Here is a 6,551-nt window from a genome sequence, read left to right on the forward strand (position 1 = left end):
AATTGTCGCGCATTCTCAATGAAAAAACCCAATCCAACGGCCTCATTTTCAATATTTTACTGTCTCATTCATAAATGACCGACACCAGAACAAACGAAAAGAAACGAAGCATTCTCGTTTCTCATTGAAACAATGTCTTCAGGGAGCATCAGCAGAATTTCAATTCTTATTCTTTCATCGATGTATTGAAAAATTTTCACGCTTCTCTATAAAAAGTGACTAAAATATGACAAATCGAAGTAATTACATCCCAGAGCCTCTTTGGAAACCAAAACTACTACAAATTCGAGCACCAACAGGTAAAAGTTATGGTGAAACCTTCTTCTGTCATTTTCGATTCTCACAGCTTCGGTTGAATATCGACACTGCATACTATGGGATTTTCACTGAAAACGGCAAATGACTGAAAAAACACACTGTCCCACTTATGTCATTGATTTCGTTCACATAGTTTGCAAGCGAAGCTGAGAGTGACAGTATTTTTTTGTTATTTTCGTCTATTTTGAGTCAATGAAAATGACTTTTATTAGCTCTGGTTTTAATAATATGTTTAACACGCGTATATCGCAAAAATATAAAAGGGGAGTTTTTTTTTAATTCAATTTAATCCAGGTATATTTATTTCGGAGTGTAGTTTTTACAATATACAACAAATGTGCGTACCAGAAACACATTTGAACTTCTAAAAAATCATTCTTTGGTTAAATTGGTCTCTCCATTCACGCAAATCGAGTGGTTTTCCATACTGAAGACGTGTGCAAAGTGTCATTCAATTCGGAGCAAGTCAAGCCTGATTCTCGGATGGTAATTTCTGGATTTATTCATATGTACGAGACATGCTCGATTATTGAGGGATGTTTAGACATGCAAAAAATTATAATCAAACAAAATTCGAAGGATTTTTCGTACTGCTGCACCAGTATCCTCAGCCTCTCTGCATAAAAGTTCACTGCCTGCAAGAAGAACTAGTTTTAAGCGACTTTTTCAAGTTCCTCGTGATTCTCAAAGCTGAGTACACCGAGTCATTTTTTCATGCAAGAAATGAAAATCGTCACTAGGTGCCAATCTTGATTTTTTTCTTTGGTCTTGACTGTGGTGCGGACAGCATTGGTAAACCATAGTAGTCATTCAGGAGATCCATGAACTAGACACTATTCTCTATAACTTACCTGAAGCATTGTTATTCACGTTCTCTCTTTGACTCGTCAGTGCAGAGCAGTTCGAATTGAACTGCCTTATGCAAACAACTTAACATTGTTTATTGTTCGCACAGATTGGTAAACGACTACTGAATCAAAATAGTGCACATACAGACATGCTCAAGCTTAAACGAGTAACGACTTTCCAATTTTGGAATATATTCGAACGATCTTTATTTTTGAACAAACCTCTTAGTATTCTGCTATGAACGATCCGTTACGAAACACTGGCCGACTCGTGAAAATTCTCTGACTTAAATAAACTTTTACTTTATCATTTCTAAATGTAGAAATAAATACAGTAAAGAGAATGGAGAAATTTCCGCAGTCGGAGAATTATTAGAACTGATCCATAATTTGCTGTGGAACGTTCAATTTAGTGCTATTTTGAACTACTGTTCTAAGTAGTGTACTTTTGTTACATTCTCATAAACCTAGATTTTCTGTAGGTCAATCCCTGTTGTAGAGTTATTGAAGTTTTGAGAAGGCTTTAGAGAAACTTTTAAATTGGTGTTGAATAATATTAATCCATTGACAAATGAAAACTGTCGTTAGGAATAGAAGGAGGAGAAGATACAAATAAAATAATTCAGAAACCAAAAATTATAACGAATCAAATTCAAACTAAAATGACTGAGAAGAGTTTTCGTTGTTTTTTTTTATATTCGAGTCAATTATAGGGATTACAAATTTATTCGGCGCGTTTTTCTGGGTCAAAAATGCATTCATTTCAAAATAAAAAGAATTCAAAGATTAATCAAAATATTGTCCTTCGCTAGTTACTACTTTTTCTCACCTCTCAGACAATTTTCGAATTCATTTCTCGAAAAAATGTCTCGTCTTTTGAGGTGATCTAAGTTTGAAACCAATTTTTGATTTCTGCGATAAAAGTAAAACGATAACCTGCCAGATTGTGCTGCATCCGTTGGAATAATCAGTAATCAGAAGGAGCAATGTCAGGAGAATATGGCGGGTGCGGCAAAATATCCCAATTGAGCGTTTCCAAACATTTTTTCACGACTTTTGCGACATGATTCTGATCGTTGTTATGCAGGAGAATAACTGTATTATCTATTTGCTTGTATTCCGACCGTTATTCTCGTAATGTACGGTTTAAACGCATCAATTATCGCCTGAACCGATCGCCCGTTTTAGTATCGCCTGGTTGTAGCAGCTCATAGTACACAACCCCTTTGGTGTTATCATAGAATATCAATTTGTCATCCCCAGTAACATTTCTTTGTAAAAACCCTTTCTTTGTTGTCTTTGAAACAGCTGATCGCAAGTAAAATATCGCCATTCAATGTATTTCGATTTCAGCTCATAAGTCACCCAACTGCCTTGCTTTTGAATCATTTCCCTGGATTTTAATCGTATAGAAACGGCTTGTTGAGTCACTTCCAACGATTCTGCAAAATCCTCTTCCATTTGACTCGGATCTTCATCGAGTAATGCCTCCAACTGTTTGTCTTCGATTTTTTTTATTGTTCAGAGCGAGGCCTGTTTTCAGCGCTGAAATATGCATTCTTGAATCGTCGAAACCATTCCCTACATAATTTATCAGTTGGAGCGTTATCACCATAAACATCCACAATCATTTGATGCGCTCAAGGTCCACTTTTCTAAAAATAAAACAGAAGTGCCACAAAATTACTCATAATTATTACAGTGAAAAACAAGGTTTTTTTTCTCAACAAATGCTCGAAGCAATATGAATTGAATATTATTGACAGATGTCTAACCTCTTGAAACTATCGACATCAGCTGTTACTGTTCGATATTAATACTGCATATGTTGAATCATAAATCAATTTCGAGCGGAATAAAAACAATGTGACGGAAAATTTTACTCATAATTTATCCCAGTAATTAAAATCCGTTCTTTCCGTGAAAGCTTGACACAATTTGTTCCTTACGCATTAAAAAATGTCCACTAAAAACTACTAAGCAATTTAAGTTGAAATGATTTATAATACCTGGTTCTTCTAATGAATATAAAAGATAACACGGGTCCAATAGTTTTGATATCGAGCAACCACAGCAGTTTCCAGCGAGCTCGGAAAACGTATGAAATCGTTCCAGCAAATTTGTGTTGTTTGCTGATAAATATTTGGTCAATATATCTTGGTTGGACTGAACCATCAACACCTCTAAAAAAACTCCCTGGATGGAACGAATTTTATTACAAAAATATCAGGCCAATCGCTTCGAGCCACTCAATTGATAATATCATAAAAGCGGACAAAATACAACCGCATTTTGAACGGTGCAAGCGCAAAACGAAACATTGCGAAAGTCAGAAAAACTACTGCTTTCTATTCCTAAATGTGAAAAGCAAATTTTGGTCGAGTTAATTTGCATCTATTCATTCTTAGCGGACCAGTGCCATAATTGAACGGTGCCGGTCGTCCTACCATGGAACAGTTAGTTCGAGCATACACCTTCGGGATTTTGCATTTTCCGAAATAGTAGGGTGCCGATAAACGAAATATTCGTTAAGTGACAGAAAATATTAGAATTAAACAATACTGTTTTGTGTAGCATCATTATGGAGACGGACATATTTTCAACTAACATATACTATATGAACAATTTGATGATTCTTCGATCTGAAGCACCCTAATCATTTGTTCACTAGAACCTATAGATCTTTGCTGCACGAAAAGTTTTGAATAGACCGGCGAACGAGTACCTGATGTACTGGCCCCCGAAATTAGTGGACTTTGTCGGGAGCATTGTTTCGCTTTATCAAACATCGCAAACATGGCCATAGTTATCGATTAATTAAGTTTTTGTCATCGGACTTGGCACTTTTTATAAATGGGAGTTTCATTTTCATTGTTGAGTTTCAAATATTTTTTATTGGGAATAGATTTTGATATTTTATTTTCGGGGACTAGCTCTAGTTAGTTCAAGTCTTTTGTACGTATGATGAGAATTTAAAATCTAAACACATCATCCAGTTCACATCACGATATCTTGTGTAAATACTTCAATAGGATCTGTTAGTCTTTGGAGCAGTTCTGATCTGGATCACATGAATGATGGTACCTGTGACGTACACTATTGACTGTTCGTTTCATGCGATAATGTTTGACCTTCTCGTCGAAAGCGTTTTAGGCACCCGGTCCATGCATTCACCATCGTGGGTGTCGATGTGGATCGCTAATACCTTCATAATTCTTGGTAATCGTTGAAGATTATTATAGATGTGGTGCCGGACCATCACTTGGTCCGAAACTTTGAAACCGTTTGGTAGTCCTAATCAGTTTTTGAACGGTACTGGAATGCTCCTAGATGGCTGGCAGCGATGCGGTTGCAACCGATGTGCCTGCAACTGATGATAGAGCGGAACATCGTATCCTTGCATTCGATCCGGGCCGATAGCGTTCAGCTTATCTTAAGTATGGTGTGAATAGCGTTCTGTACGATGAGCTTTTGCAGATGTAGACTGGAAAATCAGCAGCAAGAAACCACGGCGACCAGTTGATTTATACGAGGTGTACGAAAGGCATTACATCCATCGGATATCTGTTCACCGTTGGCGATTTATCTAGTGTTAGTGATGCCTTGATGGTACTGTTCTAGCATTTTATTATGTACGTTGAATCGAGATGAAATTTTGGCATGACCGTCCCTATCTAACCATGGTCTAACATTCATCTTTCAATAATTGCTGGCATGGCGGAAGGCGACGGTTACTTGGTTATGATTAATGATTGATATGATAACTGCGATTCTGGGATTAAACATCCTTTAAATTGATTTAGCTTGATGCTAATCAGTATGACTGTGCTTAGTTTTTTGACAAGCTTCAAGTTACTGAGATGGCTTATCTAAAATTGAGTGTGAGTGCAGATTCATTAACTGATTAAGCTGAACTATGAAGCTAAACGATATTCCAGTTTCTTTAAAATGAGCTTTATTGACAATGGCTACTGTCTAGGCTCAGGAAGGAAATGAACTTTGATACGATATTCGTGATTGTTGGGAACTGATGGTGCAGTATAGGTTCACATAAATTAATAGTGAACAGTGACTGTTGATTGAAATAGTAAAATCGTTAACTAGACCAAAACCTATTTTTACCTATTTCACATAGAAAGGATATGGAATCGCTGTGGAAATCATCTATTGAACCGAGACTTGGAGGGATGAGTGGCATATACCATTCGAATTACTTCGTCGATTGTGCGATGACTGTGTTTGCGTATGCGTGTGTGTGAAAAACAATGGCACTCAACTTTCTCCTAGATGCTCGAACAAATTTTTACAAAATAAGGCTTAATGAAAAGGTCTTATGGTCATTTATAATGCTATTCCGGTCACTTATGATGATTGACTTCCAAAGTCCGGTGAATGTGGAGTTACGGTGTGGTAATTAGAATATTTTCATTTGAGGAGCGTGATTTGATTTTGGATATATTAGTCCCTAGTTCTCAGTTACCTGGCCCGGACATACAAGAACTAGTATTCAAAAACTTCAAAACAGAAATCACTGAATTTTCTCAGACATAGCAGAACCGATTTTCACAAACATTGGTTGGAATGAAAGATCTTTTGGTCCCTCACAGACTGCCATTGACTATCACTATGGGACTATGCCAAAATCATACTTTCATAAAATTAGGTCGAATAGTATTAAAAAAGTTTTCAACAATTTTCCAAAATTCTTGCATTGAAAAATTATATTCTTTTTGTTCTCTACCTCATTGTCTTGGCGTACAATGCCAACATTTTCTTTAATTTTTTTTATGGTGGACGCACTTAACTTAAAACTTATTCTAGCCAAAGGGCATACATTTCATAATAATTGATTCTGCTCTTTCCAGAAATTCTTTTATGACTCACAACTTCTCAATTCTATTATCTGCCGCCCGGGTTGACGGCTCAATGCATTGGACAATGGTCTTACACGCCAGTTGTCGTATGTTCGAGCTTCGACAAGAAAGGATTCTGGAGTGTGTGTTTGTGACACCATCCATGGAATGGTTCTGTACACTATAAATCGCTAGATATCTACGGGATGTTGTTATGACTATTAGGAAATCATTCATCCCAATCCGACTTCCGGTTCCGGAGTTATAGTATGAAATGTACCAAAAAAATGAAAAAAATGCACTTACTTTTTCACAAACTAAGATTCAAATAAGAGGTATCATGATCCCATAGCTTGCTATTAAATTTCATTTGGATCCGACTTTCGGTTCCGAAGTTACATTGTAATATGTGAAAATTAGAGAAAAAGTATGCATTCAATTATCTCTGAAACAGCTAAAACAATTTCCGCAAACTAAGATTCAAATGAAAGATCTTATAGTTTCCTGAAAATTTGTGAAATATTTTATCTGG

This window comes from Malaya genurostris, chromosome 2 (genome assembly GCF_030247185.1).
Source record: "Malaya genurostris strain Urasoe2022 chromosome 2, Malgen_1.1, whole genome shotgun sequence".
Taxonomy (NCBI): domain Eukaryota; kingdom Metazoa; phylum Arthropoda; class Insecta; order Diptera; family Culicidae; genus Malaya; species Malaya genurostris.